Here is a 16,462-nt window from a genome sequence, read left to right as displayed (position 1 = left end):
GATTCTAACTATATACTGATTGCTTTAATAAATTAAAGATAATTCAAAAAACGTTTACACTTCACAAGTTTTCTTTCTGCAAAGGATATTAAAAAAAATCATAAATATTACATAAATGAAAATTCTGTTCTTTCCTTTAGCCCCTGTAACCATTTACTTTCTCCGGACAAAGAAATTTCGTAATCAAACAGGAAGCATGTAGTATTTCACAGCATTCCAACTTCTAAACACCAACTGCCAACAAAGTCAAGCAGTGATATGAACAGCTTCTTTGCTTTTCCCACATAGAAAAACCATATAATTAAGAATGACAAAATAAAGTATAAATTGGCTTTTTAAGCCACAATATGCTAAGATGAATAAAACTGAAAAATTTTCTCTGAAGGCATCCAGTGTTTACTCAGCAAATGGCATGTGACCTGGTTCTATTCCATCTCTTTCTCTCAAAAACTGAGTAGCGATACCATAAAAACCATACCGTATTTAATGACATAACTTACAGGATTTTTTGAACCTTTCAGTTTTACCATCTGTTAAATGAGGAAATTGGACTAAATTATACATAAGGTCTATTTCAGATTTAAAAGTCTATACTAAGAATACTGTGGGTTAGAACTCTATATTTAATCAAATTGCCAACTAAATATTAAAGCAGTAGAAAATACACCAGGAATTAAAAATAGTAAGGGTAGAATATACCTGAGAAAAACTTCAGGAATTTCAGCTAGATTTAGTACAACAGGACTGAATTGAAAGAAGAATTAAAACTTTTCTCCTATCATCTGCAAAAAGCAGCAGATCTGGAGAATAAGTGAAGGATACCCTGGCAGCATCTTCAATGGCAGTCACAAGGGTAGTGTGAAAGTGCTTCTTTCCTTTTTCAGGACCTGATGGATTTAGGCAGAAGCCCACATCGAGCTCTGAGAGAATGCAATTCAACTGTGCTTGGACTACAAGACATTCAGGTAGTCATGGTTATGATGATACGGCAAACAGAAAAAATCAGCCAACACAATGGGGAGAAAACGATCTCAGAGGAGGAGATGGCCATCCTAAAGGATAACAGAAAATACCTCCCCTTGAAGCAGATTTATTAAAAAAGAAAAAGGGGGGGAATGGAAAAGATTAAATACTAGGATATTTCTGATTTGATCCTCAAAATGCTTTGTTAGGGTACAAGCACTGAAAAGAGAGCCAGCCATTACGAAGACAAAAAAAAAAAATTTTTTTTTTTTCAGAAAAAACTACATAGAGATTATATTAGCTTCCCATTGCTACTGTAACAGATTGCCACAAATTTAGTAGCTTAAAAAGACAAATTTATTATTTTACAGTTCTGGAGGTCAGAAGTCCGAAGTGGGGCTCACTGGGCTAAATCAAGGTGCTGGCAGGACTGTGTTCCTTTCCAGAGGCTCTAGAAGAGAATTTTTCTGTCTTTTCCCACTTGCAGAGACGGCCCACATTCTTTGTCTCCTGGCCCCATTCCAGCTTCAAAGCCAGCAATGGCCAGCCAAGTCTTTTCTCACACTGACATCATTCTAACACTGACTCTTCTTCCTCCATCTCCCACATTTAGGGACCCTTGTGATTACCTTCCCAGATAACCTAGGATAATCTCCCCATCACAAAATCCTGAACTTCATCACAACTGAAAAGCCCCTTTTGCCATGTAAATTAGCCTATTCAGTGGTTCCAGGATTAAATATGCAATGGACATCATCAGAACTTCATCACTGAGCCCACCAAAGAGATGAAAAACTATTTTTCAATTAAAAACAATAATTCAGGCAATGAAATGATGTATAAAAATTCCAGAAAACTGGGCTTCCCTGGTGGCGCAGTGGTTGAGAGTCCGCCTGCCAATGCAGGCGACACGGGTTGGTGCCCCGGTCCGGGAAGATCCCACATGCCATGGAGCGGCTGGGCCCGTGAGCCATGGCCGCTGAGCCTGTGCGTCTGGAGCCTGTGCTCCGCAACGGGAGAGGCCACAACAGTGAGAGGCCCGTGTACCGTAAAAAAAAAAAAAAATTCCAGAAAACTGAAATGGCAAATAGAAAACAAACTTAGGAAGTTTACTCAGTGCTTAGAGAAGATGGTCAGAGATAAGAATAAAAGGAAAGAAGGCACGTATAGGAAAAACATTCCAAACATAACTAGCTTTCCAAGTAAGCCTAGGACAAAGCTTAAGTAACACAGCTTGAAGCATAAGAAAAGTTATTGCTTAAGGAGAAAGACCTCAGATTACTGGTTCAAGTTTACATAAATTACAAAAGAGTCGATTAAAATCACTAAAATTGGGCTTCCCTGGTGGCGCAGTGGTTGAGAGTCTGCCTGCCAATGCAGGTGACACAGGTTCGAGCCCTGGTCTGGGAAGATCCCACATGCCGCAGAGCAACTAGGCCCGTGAGCCACAACTACTGAGCCTGCACGTCTGGAACTTGTGCTCCGCAACAGGAGAGGCCGCGACAGTGAGAGGCCTGAGCACCGCGATGAAGAGTGGCCCCCGCTCGCCACAACTAGAGAAAGCCCACGCACAGAAACGAAGACCCAACACAGCCAAAAATAAATAAATAAATAAAATTTTTAAAAAAATCACTAAAATTCTGATATAGCTAGGTTAGATTTTGGAATCTCAAGGTTAACATTCGAAATTCTAAAAACATAAAAAAATAAACAAAAAGCAAACAAATCAAATATTGAGAGAAAGAGAGAAAAATATGGTATTGCTAAGCTTCTGCTGTAGAATTCCAAAAGATAGAACACAACCAATCAAAATCTCCATTATTTCGATTATACTTCAATTTGGAAAAAATCTCCATTCTATGGAGAAAATGTCTGAGATCATAAATTCCACAGCCAGCTATACTGATGTTCTCATAGGGGATAATAAAGAACAGTCCCAGAGATGTGGGAGCTCCAAAAGATCATCATCTCATTTCCTTCCTAAAGAAAATACAAATGCAAGTAAGCCATGAAAAAAGTAAAAATAAAAACCACAATAGAATAGAAAGACTGGCAGTAAGCATCAAAAATACACAAAACAAAATCGAGTCTAAGTAACTGCTCTCCAAATGGTTATAAAACAAATATCAAAAATAACTCTTGAGGGTATACTTATTATAAAGACAATAAATTAATAATAATCTGGAACTAAAATCACTGTATCAATAAGAACTTAAAAATAGGGGAAGAGAAGTATGGAAATATCTGTTTATTTTCTCTTATTATTCAGGTATGAATCAAAACATACTATTTAAGTTGTAACAATAATTTTCAAAAATTAAGTTTAAATATAATCGATTCAAAAGCCACCAAATTGAGTAGTTAATATACCAAAAGATGATTACTTTTCATATTACTGGAGAAAATAGAGTAAAAAAACGATGTATAGAATGACATTTCTGTGAAATTTATATAGGTAAGACTATAAATGATTTTCTTTTCTTCTTTAGAAAAGTAGTATCTGTTGCAATAAATTTAGGGGGAAACAAGAATATAATCAGACAAAACTCAAATACTTTTTTAAAGTTCATTATTCCAAAATCCTGATGACTATAATTAGAAATTTCTCTGTAATAAGTTACAGAATTCTGCCCTGCCCAAGAAACAAAGATGTAAACAAAATAGAATGATTCCAAAAATAAACTGTCCTCAAAGCTAAAAAGAGAAGTCCATACTCACGCCCTTTGCACATCCACCAATTACATTTCAGGATGATGGGGTGGAGGGAGGAGGCCTCGTTCGCTGTTCTACAGAACAGATGTTCCAAATCTCAAAAATTTACCTCACCCATCGTGTGATCTCAAAAGTCATAACAACTCTGCCAAGCCTGAACTCTAAAGAGACAGAGGGTGTTCATCTTCGCTATGCACTTCATTTCTTCATTGGCACATTCACAAACATTTCTGGAATGCCAGGTATGGGGCATGGCACTACACTACGCTATGCCTTCCAGGGGTACCAACATGAAACACCTGGGTGCCTGGTGTGGGGTCACTCACGGTCCATCCAGTGTGGTATTTAATCTCCTGAAAGACAACTACATCTTCATTAGCCAAGCGGAGAAGGGAGCACTTAGCACAAGCTCACAAACTGGTAACTAAACCTGTATGATTTAGTAAGCATTTAGATAAGAATGTAAATATGTACTCTACTGACATCCTAAAGGGAGATTTTAATTTATACTGAATAAAGGACCAGTAATAAGATCTAAATCAAGCCTATTTGGTTTCCCACTTCTGTTAAAGTACAACAATGGAGTGGGTGAGGACTTCTTCCTGATTCTGATGCTCACCAGCTTCAGTAAGTCTCATAACTGCTCTGAATGTCAATTTCTCATTTGTGAAATAAGATATCTCTAAGGGCTCTTCAATTCTAGTTTTTAAATCTAAAATAATCAGACCTTCCACACATTTCCTCCCTCTTCCCCCCCAACCAAAAAAAAGACTGAAAAGAGACGAAAGAATTTAATTAAATGCAATTAAGTCTCTATTAACAAGAAAAATAGTTCTCACACTTTTTAGAGTCTCAAATTAGAAACAATAAAAAGAAAAAAAGGAATGATCTACCACTATAATCAGAAAATAGGACACAAAACAATGCTGATGCAAACTAAAAATGTTCTAAAGTTAGAAAGTTAGCCTCACAGTAGCTGAAGAATGCGCAACTACTAGATTTTTTTAAACTTTATCTGAAAACGTACATAAAATGCTACTTCTTATACAGTAACAATGTACGTGAATATGATGTACACACATGCAAAAAAGAAAACTATGGAAAACAAGTGTAGATCAATAAAAATACTTTGTATCTGTTATGGCCCCTTGTAACAGGCTGAGTGAGTGACATCGTATTAGTTGAATTTCCAGAGAGAATTTTGAGTCTGGGCCCAAGAGGAAGAAATGGAAAACAAACAAACAAGCAAGCCTAAAAACACTAAGACATGCTGGAGAAAAAATATAGTGTTTTAGATACACTGCTGAGCTAAAAGGGAACAGCAAACTGAGATGATAGGCTGCCCTGGCAGCACACTGTCAGGATCATGGAGACAGGGCATTAAATATAACTGGGAAAAAGAAAATGAGCCCTTGGCCTTGACTGAGGAAGTGACTTAGAACTGAGACCCAGTAGTTAAGCTAGGAGTCTTGAAGATCTCCCTATCAGTAAAAGAGTGGAACAGAAAAAATAATCTACCCAGGTGCACTGGGGAGAACAAGGAAGTTTGTCTTAGCTTAGGCTCCAGGTTGGGAAATAAATAAATTAAAAGACTCCCTTCAGAAATCAAAACCCCTCCCCTTCCCAATCAAGATGGGATTTGAAGTTAGACCTTCTGCCAAGTCTGAGAATGAAGTTAGACCTCTGCCAAATCTGAGAACCCAGGAGGAGAAATTAACACAAACCACAGTCCTTAGCCTGTGATATCTCCGCCCCCCCCCCTCCCATCCACGTGCTGGTACTAGCAAGCATCAAACCTCTCCAGAGGGCCAGACCTCAATACAGCCACACAGGATTCTCTCGAATCAGCCCCACTGATGATGAATTCATCATCCCAAAGACTACAAACACACAGGAAGGATACCATGTATGAGAATCAGCAGAACAGTACACAGTAGGATAGGACCCAAGAATATCAGACTAAAGAGAAGACTGAACCGATTGAGGTTTTGCATTCTCCCTTCTCCACCTCAACTGGTTCCAGTTACATTTCCATTTCTACTCTTTCATGCTTATCTTTAATATTTTAACATGCATACTTGACTTGAAGTCTAAAGGTAATCCTCTTCCCTCGATGAGCTTTCACTCCAACACCTCTGGCTCCCATGTTACTGTGGTTCAGCATTTTACTTCCATTTGTTTTGAAACCTACCTAAAATTACCTCATATTACTGTTTTGATTTTCCATTCTCAGTTTGTTTGGTTATATTTGTATGAAGCCAGCACACCCATGGTACAAGAACAAAAAGGAGATTAAGAGTGAAATAAATTACTGGCCAGTATTATTTAAGAACATAAATGAAGAGTTCCTAAATAAAATATAGTTTCTGTATCTGTAGATCTAGATCTAGATCTATATAGGGAAAGAGAGAGAGGTGTGACTAAATAGAGTTTATTCCAGAATGCAAAGATGATTTAACATTTAAAAATCTGGTAATAGAATTCATCACACGAGCAAATTCAAGGAAAGAAGAAAGGCCAATGATCATCTCACTAGAAATGGAAATACGCGTTTGGTAAATTTAAATAGCCTTTCATGATAATTTGGCAATCTAGGGTTAGAAGGAAACTTCCTTAACTTGGTAAAAGGTTTATGTATGGCAATTGTCATATTTGATGGAAATATTCCCTTTTAAGGCAGAAACAAAACAAAGGTGATTCAATCACCAGTTGCTTTTAGCATGTATTGGTGATTATAGCCAAAACAATAAGGAAAAAAAACAAAGGAAAGAATTGGAAAAGAAAAACTTACTCTTTTTCACAAATGATTAATCAGTTACATATAAAATGCAAGATAATATATAAACAAACTGTACCAACAGAGTTTAGTAAATTTGCTGGATTAACTATCAAGCCACATGAATCAACTGTGTTCCTACAGAAACACCAGAAAAAAAATTTTTAATTATTATTTCAAGGACAACTCATTTACAATAACAAAAGGTCTAATGTATCTAGGAATAAGTTAAATATTCAAAAGCTTACAGCGAAACCTAAATAATTGAAGAGATAATATTTCATGGGAAGAAAAAGGTGTTAAGATGTCAATTTTCCCAAAATTAATATATAAATTCAATGCAATAAAATGAAAATCCCAAAAGGGTTTTTCACGAAGTTTGACAGGCTCCCTAAACACTGCTACAGAAGTACAGAAGAACCAGAGTATCCAAGATAACTTGGAAAACAAAGAACTAGATGCCCTATGGAAAAGAATATGTTATTTTAAAGTGATAAAATAAGACATGATATTGGCACAGAAAAACATGAACAGCCAATGGAATAGAATAAAGAACCAGAAACACACATTTCTATGGTAACTCGATATAAGAGACATGGCTTTACCCACCAATGGGGAAAACAGTGTAACTGTTCATCTATATGAAAAAATAAAACAAATTGACTGTCTATGTCATATCATACCCAGAAATCAATTTCAGGTGATATAAAGACATATGTAAAAAGCAAATAAAGAATATATTTATAATTTGTGAATAGGGGGATTTTTCTAAACAAGACCAAAACGTTGACAAAATTCAAGACTTCCGTGCAGCAAAAGACTTCCTAATCAGTGAAAAGAAAAGCTGAAGAATAGTAAAAAGTCTGGCAATGCACATAAAAAAGGCTTAGTTTACAAATCAAAATAGAAAAGCCAAACAATCCAATAGCAAAATAGGCAAAGATGGGGACAGGCAATTCATAGAAGAGGAAAACTAAATGGCCAGTCGTCACATGAAAAGATAATTACCCTTCCGGGGAATCAGAGAAAGTTAAATACAAACTGCCGTCAGACCCAATTAATCATTCCATCAGGTGGGCAAAATTTAACAAGTCTGAAAATATCAAGAGTTGGCGAAGACTGTCATACAGTTACGGTGGGAATAAAATTTCAGTGCAACTGCTTTGCAAAACAGTTTGGCAAAAACCACTTAAATTGGACACGTTCATACACGTGATTGAGAGATTCTAACGCCAGAAAAACTCACACATGTGCATCAGGAGACATATACAAGAATTTTCATTGCCACTCTTTTATAATATCAAAATATTAGAAGCAATGTAAATATCTGTCAACTGGAGAATGGATAAAATAACCAAAATATACCTTTCTTATTGAGGTATAATTGACATATAGCACTAGTTTCAGGTGTACAACAGAATGATTCGATATTTGTATATATTGTGAGATGATCACCATAATAAGCCTCGTTAAGAAGCATCACCATATACATGGTTACAAAATTTTTCTTGTGATGAGAACTTTTAAGATCTACTCTCAGCAACTTTCAATAATGCAATATAAGTATTATTAACTATAGTCACCATGCTGTACATTCCATCCCCAGGACTTCTTTATTTTACAACTGGAGGTCTGTACCTTTTGACCATCTTCACCCAAAAGATTTTGAAGCAATTACATCAAAATGTTAACATTTTAAAAGCTGGGTAATAGACATCCTATTGTATTATAACACTCTCTACACTCTTCTGTATGCTTGACATATTTTCTTTTTTAACATCTTTATTGGAGTATAATTGCTTTACAATGCTGTGTTAGTTTCTGCTGTATAACAAAGTGAATCAGCTATACATATACATATATCCCGACATATTTTTAAAATAACAAACAAACACCTTAAACTGAAATACATGATCATGCTTCACTTAACATTCCTATTTCCTGGGAGACAGCAAAGGGTCTGGGAGATAACATTACAGATTTCTAGTAGCTTAGAGTTTAGACCCCAGAATTGGTGAGATCTGGGTTCAAATTCCAGTTGTTTTGTTTACTAATATGACTTGAATAAATTATTTAACACTCTCCTCTTAGAAGTTAGTTTCCTCATCTGTAAAATAGAGAGAAACACACCATGTTTTAAGGACTGAGTTATTATTCAGTTTCTGTAATATCCATTTCTCCTGAAACTTTTAAATCAAGTAACCCAGAGGGTTTAAACCTTCATAAATCAAACACCACCTCTAAAATGCAGCCTTCTTGAACTCACAGATCAAAACAAGATAATTAAATAATTCATCCGATGAAGAAAATTATTTTCTCGTGGCCCTTTTTATTTCCATAGGCTAAGAACAGAGTATCTTTCTTTATTATCTTGTTTCAAATCCATTTGTTTTACAATAATACGTGTGGATTGGTGTCTAGGCTCTATTTCTTCCAATGGTTTATCTATCCCTATATAAATACCACACTGACTTATTTATTATAATGTTATAATAAATTCTGATATCTGGAAGATCACTTTTTCCCCACCTCGGTCATCTTCTTCAAGATGATATTGGCTAGTTTTGACCTTTTGTATTTTGATATGAATGTTAGAATCAGCTCGTGAGATTTCAAGACAATTTTTTGGAATTTTTACTGTGACTGCATTCGATCTCCAGACGCATTTAAAGAGAACTGACGTGAAATCAATGAATCTCACAATGCATTGACATGGTATCTCTCTAAGTCTTCTTTAATGTCTATTAATAAGGTTTTATAAATAATCTCAGAGTCCTTATACCAAATTTATTATTAGAGTTATTCTTAAATACTTGATACTTCTAAGGCATTTGTATACAGGATTTTGGGGTAGTTTTCTCATTGAACAGTTTTTTAAATTGAGATATGACTGACATAAATCATTGTATTAGTTGTAGGTGTTCAATTTTTTATTATTTATTTTATTTTTACTCATGGTAGAAAGTATTTAATAAGTGCCACATCGGTACAGAAAAACACACAGCCCATATAGCTCATCCTTTAAAACCAGAACAGCCAAGTGAAAAGTCAGCAGAGATTCTTATTTTTACTTGAAAAATAAAAATAAAAACAAAATAACAACTAAGGTACACATTGGGAATTGAACTACTACAGTTTTTCTTTCTAGACGTGTGACATTCATGTTTTCTTGTCAGTCATGTTCTATCAAACATTGTACTAAACCAGTGAACTAAACCCAAGCAGACAGATGACCAGCAAAGCTGTTTGCTACCTCCTACTGAGCTAGACCAGTGGAACACTATCTTGGTAGGATTATTTTGACAGTAAGAAGTAAGTGCAGAGCCCCTACCCCAACAGAAAACCTAAGGAGCTGTTTTACACAGAAAGGGTTTTAAGCAAACCTGCACAAACACTAACACGCTCTAAGAAAGGAAACCTTTCAGACTACTTCCAGCATACATTCATTGGTACCCAGTAAAATGGGAACACCAACGTAGCAAGCATGTTTGCTTTCATAGCACTAACAGCTAAAAAGCACACAGCATATAATATTTTGATCTTGAAGTGGGTAATCATGGAAGTTCCAAGATTACATCCACTAGGTTAGCCTGAGTATTCATCTATAAAAATATTTTTTAAAAAACACGTGAACGAGAGTTATAGAAACAATGGGACTACATCAGGACCAGCAGAAGACAGTGATACAAGAACTGTACATGTAAGACTAGGAATTGATTTTCACATGCACCTTTTAGGTAAAGGGAATCTAAGTTGATTCCTACAGCCAAGACTAGCTGTGATAGGATTTTCAGAAATCTTGAGATGGGCAGCTAGCTTGAGTTAACCCCTAGATAAATACTCCCAGTCAAAAACCCCACTGAGGCTGCAGGACTGAAACTCTGACCCATATAAAAAGCTGTGAGTGCACAAAAACCCTGGTGGGACATGCAAGGCCTGCTGGGCCAAGAGAGTTGATGATAGGGTTCTTCCAACATGGGCACACCAACATGCATGCTGGTGGAATTCCCCCAGGTGGAATGCTGGTCTTGGGCTTGATGCAGAAGCCAGACTCAGAAGCTCCTGCGAGAGGTGTCTACTCAGGGAGGAGTACTAGGGTTACCGAAGACAAGAACGTGTCCAGGAAGTCAGGTAATTTTCTTCTGACCCATCAATACTTAGCATTAGTGAAGAGTTGTAGAACAGAGTCAGTCTTTCCAAGACATATTCTTCTGACATCATTAGCCAAAGCCTCTCCCAGTCTATTGGCCTGGTGATGTCTAGAAAGATCCCATTACCTGCAGGTGGGACCTAGCGCCGCAGACTCTTCTGGGAAGTTGGCATAGAAGATGATTTGCACAATGAAGTCACCATTCAACTGCTGCTTAAGTCCAGTCCCCAGCCTTCTCTTTCTGCTCGGTAGTCCAGAAAGCTTTCTTTAAAAGCTAGAAAATCTGTAAACGTGAGAAGCACGTCGAAAATGTCACCGGTCACTTCATCTTTATGGTGCTGTAAAGTTGTAGTGAAAGCCCCCATGTTAAATCCAGGAATCCGCTCCAACAGCTGTTCTTCTATATACTTTTCTACCAAAGAAATATATTCGTTAAAAGTAGGTGAGCTTACTCTCTTCTGCGTCTTCAAACTCCTGGTAGTACTTGTCCATGCAATTCCTCTGTAATAGCTGGAACTCACCATCCATGATAATGTCCTCTTAATATCCAACCACAGCATCAAATTGTGCATCAGAGGCGAAGAGACGGGCAGCGGGAAGCTCTCTTCCTCTAGGGCGTCCATTGCCGCCGCCGCCGCCGCATCCACCGCCCGCGGGGGAGCGGGCCGCCGGCTTTCTACCACGCCCGCGGCCCGGGAGCATCCTCCGCTCTGCTCCGCAGAGCCCCAACCGGCATCAGGAAGGCCTCGCTGCCGAGGCCGCGGGCGGCTCGCGGCCCAGCCGGGTAGCGCCTGCGCACGACGCCCCGGCCTCAGGCTCCGCGGCTGCGGCCACGGGCCGGCCGGGCCTCTAAGCCCTGCCAGGCCTCACTAAACACGCCGCTGCCGCCACGGGGTCCAGGCGTCCGTTACCGCGCCCCGCCTCTCAATTTTTAAAAAATAGGGTTGTATACCTATTCTTTAAGTTCTTGTTGTATTCTACTACCCATACTTACTGTATTCTCTTATTCTTACAAACAGCTTCTCGATGCTTTTTCTGTGACTAGCTTAGAGGAAAGCAATAAGATGTGCAACTGAAAAGAGGCCGTTTTTAATATTTTAAATACTTAATGCAATTTTTTAATATGTTTGAGAAAAAAATCATGCAGAAAAGTTCTCATAAGAATAAATGTATATTCCGGATACATCATTTGAGTTAAACATCGTGGCACAACAGGACTACAATCTCTCAGATTCCCTGTCATTCGCCACCTTGTTCTTTCTACCTTTTTTCTCCGCTGATATAGAGCTGAATTCCCAGCTGCAGGCTGTGTTGCTCTGCTTTTCCAAGTTGGTCTTGAATGAGACAGTGAGCTGACCAGCAGCTGAGTGTCTCCATCTGACTTGTCACATCTATGCCTGACCATAACCTCTGAGTCCTGAGTTCCCACTGTGTATCCATATACAAACCAGCATGTCAGAGGTAAGCCCAGAGCACAGGCCATAGGGCTGGGCTTCTTCCTGGGCCCTTGGTTTTTGCCAGGTTTTTGCCAGGTGACTTCAGTAACTTGATCAACCACAGTTAAGGTAATGCTAAACAGAGTTCTAGAATATGCAAAGCCCTTGGAGTTGGGGCCCAAACCTGAATCCAGATGAATGACTTTTTCTCCCAGGCTTGAACTAAGGCTTCAAACCTCCCTATGCTGGCTGGTGGAAGTTCATCTCAGTGCAAATACTTTTAAATGGGGCAAATATCTTGTTCACCAACAACCATACCCTATCCCTCTTCCTACAGGACAGGTGCTCTTGCTACCAAAGGTTGTCTGAATCTTTGAAAGTTGCTTAATACCTAACCTTGCCTTTCAGGAATTCATCCCTTTCAGAAACATTTTATCGGATGCTAAGGAGCAGGTAACAACCCACTATCGCTTCTCCCCTAGCCTGAGCCTGCCCAGGATAATCATTTACGAAATGGAATAAGTCTAGCTTACAGGCAGTTCTTTAAGGGATGCTATGTGATTACCAAATGGTAGTATCATCACTCAGTATCATCACTTGGTAGTATCACCCAAGGTGGAATTTTTAAATGACAGTCTTATTACAGCAAGGTACAGTTCTCAAAAGACAAAACTCCCCTGCACCCTCTGATTACCATCTCCTCAGCTGGTAAAAACAGCAGGGCATTTTCCCACCTTAGCTTTTATTCATGGAATAGCTGCAACTAAAGTTCAAAGCAAAACAACTGGAGAAGCTAGGAGTGTAAAAAGGAAAACAGGCCAAGAGCCCCATCATGGGCAGTAAGAGGGAAGAAGCCACATCACTCTGAAGGATAAAGAATTGGCTCCATTAATCATTAAAGACTAAACCAATTAGAAAGAAAAAGAAACAAACATGAAAGGTCTCATTTGTGTTTGCCCTAGGTATCCCAGTAAAATTTTGTCTTATGAATAGAAAACTCCAAATGTGCCCTTGGATTCTGAAATAAGATATCCTCTCAAACTTTATCTGTGTTTATAAACACAAAAGGGGGCAGAGATGAATTCAAATTGCAATATGAGAACAAATTTAACTTCTAATAGAAACATGGTTCAAGGTGGAGTAAGTCAGAAATCTCAGTGTTTATCTCCACACGCATTTATTCCTGGCAATACACTGGAGTTTTCCTTAGTGTTTATCCAACTTGGCTTTCCTCTGATGGATCTTCTGGCATACTACACATAAGCGCGTCATACACACGGACCATATGTAGAGGTACCCACTCACTCCCTGCAAAAAACTATGGGGAATAATTATGGGGGAAAAGGAAGGAACTAACATATGTCAGGGATCTCTTAAGAGGCTAATACTGTACAAAGCACCTAGCAGATATTTTGCCATTTAAATCTGTGAGCACAGTGTATATTATTTGAATTCTAGAGATTAAAAAAAAAAAAAATAGCTGAAGAGAGATCTATATTGAAAGGCATTTAAACCTATATTTGAACCAAAATTCACCTGGATCTAAGCCCACGCATTCTCTTTTCTCTGGGTAGGTGAAGCCAGACCACACTATGTCTTCATTATGTGGCACTGGAAACATACGTCATACTACAAGTAATTGCTCACACTTTAGTCCAAAAGAAAGTTACTACCAAGATAGCCATGATCCCTTACTTTAGGGACTGATAATTTAACAATTGCAACAATTCCATTTTTAAACCTTAAAAAGTCATTGAATAGTTTCAGGCAGAAGAGTAAACTGATCTAATCAGTGTTTTTAAAAGATAACACTTTATATACCAACTGCAAAAACACTTTTGAGAAAAGCAATTGGGAAATTCTGAATATGGACGAGTAGAAAATGACATTAAAATGTTGTTTATCATTTGCTATGTGTAAGAATGGGACTGTGGTTATATAAGTGAATTCTTTCTTAGAGATGCATATTGATGTATGAGGACTGAGATAAAATAACAGGATGCCAAGGATTTGCTTTAAAATATTTCATCCCCCCAAAATGGGAGAAGGTGAAGCAAGTCTGGCCAAATGTTAATAACTGTTGAATCTCAGTGATGGCTATATTGGGATTCATTATATTATTCTTTTGATTTCTGTGAATGTTTGAAAACTGCATAATACAAAGTTCCAAAAAAAAAACCAAAAAACAAAACAGAAGTCTTTCAATCTCAAAAAACACAACCCACTGAACAAGAAATTCAACTGCTTTAATCCAAATGTATCCACTCTCTAATATCAGAAATAAAACCTCTAAAAACCTATTAGTAATGATGTTCAAAAACACCTGTCTTCCAGCAGACACCAAGTAGAGACCTACTTGTTAGTTATATCAGAGAACTGGGTAAGAACTAGGGGAACAAATCTGTTGATGAAGATGAAGACATTAAGCATCTATCCAAATTCACATCTTTAATGAAAGCTACGGGACATCACTTGAAGGAATCAAAATATCTTCGTTTCCTTGGCTTGAAACCAAGACAGCCACTTAGCAAATGAGAAAGAATGAAATACCTTGTAAAATACTGATGGCAAAGATTCCTTCCTTACTGGAATCACAGGTTTGAGATCCGAACGCCTTTGAAGTTCTTAAACACCTCTTCTGATCTCTAATACCCGTCGGTTTGAGAGAGCCCAAACCACCCATTCATGGATTGAACTATTGACCCCTCCATTCAAAAAGAAAATAAAACTTTTAATCCATACTCCACCCACAGTAACTGGATGAACCACCGTTAAAGTCCTGCTAAACAGCATTCTAGAAACAGAAAATGGTCATTGGTTACCTATTCTACCTCCATCCCCTACATTCTCCCATCCCCGCAGGGTAAGAGCGCATTCGTTTAACCAAAGGATGAGTATGTTCCTGTCTGCAAACATCTCCAGAGCTTCCTTTGGGTGCTCTTTATCTGGACTAGCAGAACAACAAAGCAGCGACAGTCTTCCTGCTGCTGCTAGCCCAGTTTCGCCTCAGTATTCATCTAGCTTCAGAACAAGGTGCTGTCTCTCTCAGCATGAGCAAACAAAAATCCATCTTACAGTCTAGGCAGGAGTCAAGCAGGGAATACAAACTTGTCCCACTTCAAAGCACCAGGCGTATCTTTCACTGACTAAACAGCAATTCCAGCAAGAGTGACAATGAACCTTTCTTCCCTATTATTGTTGGAAACAATCACCAGCTATTTTGTTCATATTAATTAGTTTATATCTAGTAATAGGCAGCCTTGATTAGAAAAATGCTCTTTGTTACCAAATGAATAGAGTACCAAACAACACCAAAAGCTTTTTTTTTAAATTGTTGTTTTTGTCTTAGGAAAGGATTGTCAGGCCTTTCACACTTGAATGTGGGTTTATCTTTGCACAGGTCCCTGAATTCACTCTAAAAGAATGCAAGTTGATGTGCCAGACAATACCGGGTGAAGCTGATTGAGTGAACAGCTTATTACGCCTTGCCTAAGGAGATGCTGTATTTAAATTACTTTTACCTTCTCTGAACCTGGGGAAAACTTGATAATAGGAGAGACTACAATGAATACAGGCTTGGGGGCAAGGGCAAATCAGCCTTGGATTAAAATCTGACTGCACAAATTACATGTGAAGAGTTGACATATAATCAAGATGCTCATCATGGGCGAGAGGATCCTGGGAACCAAGTGACCCAATGAGCTGCATCTCTCCGGAAGGGTAAGCTGCCTCTCTCTGTGACCTAACACCCCAGCTTACAGCCGACTCCTTCCGAGAGGGCCTGAGTTCCCCCAACTATCAGAAGCTACTACTGCTCCCAACACATGGTGAGAATCATGGGACTCACTTCTCTGGTTGAGATTCTTTAATTAATTGCTTCAACACAGTTGTTAATAGTCAAGGTCTGAACCCAGCTCTAAGACACACGAGGTACACAGGCTTGTTTGAGGTTAATGTTAAATACCTTCATTTGGCTTCCGAGACCCTGCAAAACCTTCTCCAACTTTGTAACCTAAAACATCTACCTTTTCTACAACCTTAAGTATGCCGATAAGTATTTAACAATGGGTGCTCAGGAATGAGGGCCTGTGTTTGCCAATTTCTGTGGTGTAAATACTCCACCCTGGCTGATTTCAGGCTATAAGCATGAAGTCAACTGGCTCACGAAATTCCTTTTAAAGTTGAACAATCAGATCTTGTAAGCGGGCAGAGCTGGCTCTAGACGTCACTGCTCACAACTTCATACCCCAGTCTACGGCAACCACCCCTGAACTCACATGCAAATGCTGTGAGCTCTCACCTTGGGACGCCTGACATTCACACGGGCTGTCTCCTCTCCCTTACCAGAATAACTCATCCTCATTCAGAAGCTTCCAGCCTGGCAGTCTTCCTTGGAGAAGCCCCTCCCCTGATTCTACACGTCTT

General features: G+C 38.5%; 1 protein-coding gene and 1 pseudogene across 4 annotated transcripts in view; both read right to left on the bottom strand.

The window, feature by feature from the left end:
- LPAR1 (lysophosphatidic acid receptor 1) overlaps nucleotides 1-16,462 on the bottom strand; it is a 163,195-nt gene that overhangs the window by 64,720 nt on the left and 82,013 nt on the right. The gene's annotated exons all lie outside the window — the stretch shown is intronic.
- Nucleotides 10,742-11,230, bottom strand: LOC132426823 (ADP-ribosylation factor-like protein 2-binding protein pseudogene; annotated as a pseudogene).

This window comes from Delphinus delphis, chromosome 6 (assembly GCF_949987515.2).
Source record: "Delphinus delphis chromosome 6, mDelDel1.2, whole genome shotgun sequence".
NCBI classification, from domain to species: domain Eukaryota; kingdom Metazoa; phylum Chordata; class Mammalia; order Artiodactyla; family Delphinidae; genus Delphinus; species Delphinus delphis.
This window is presented reverse-complemented; position numbering and strand designations above follow the sequence as displayed.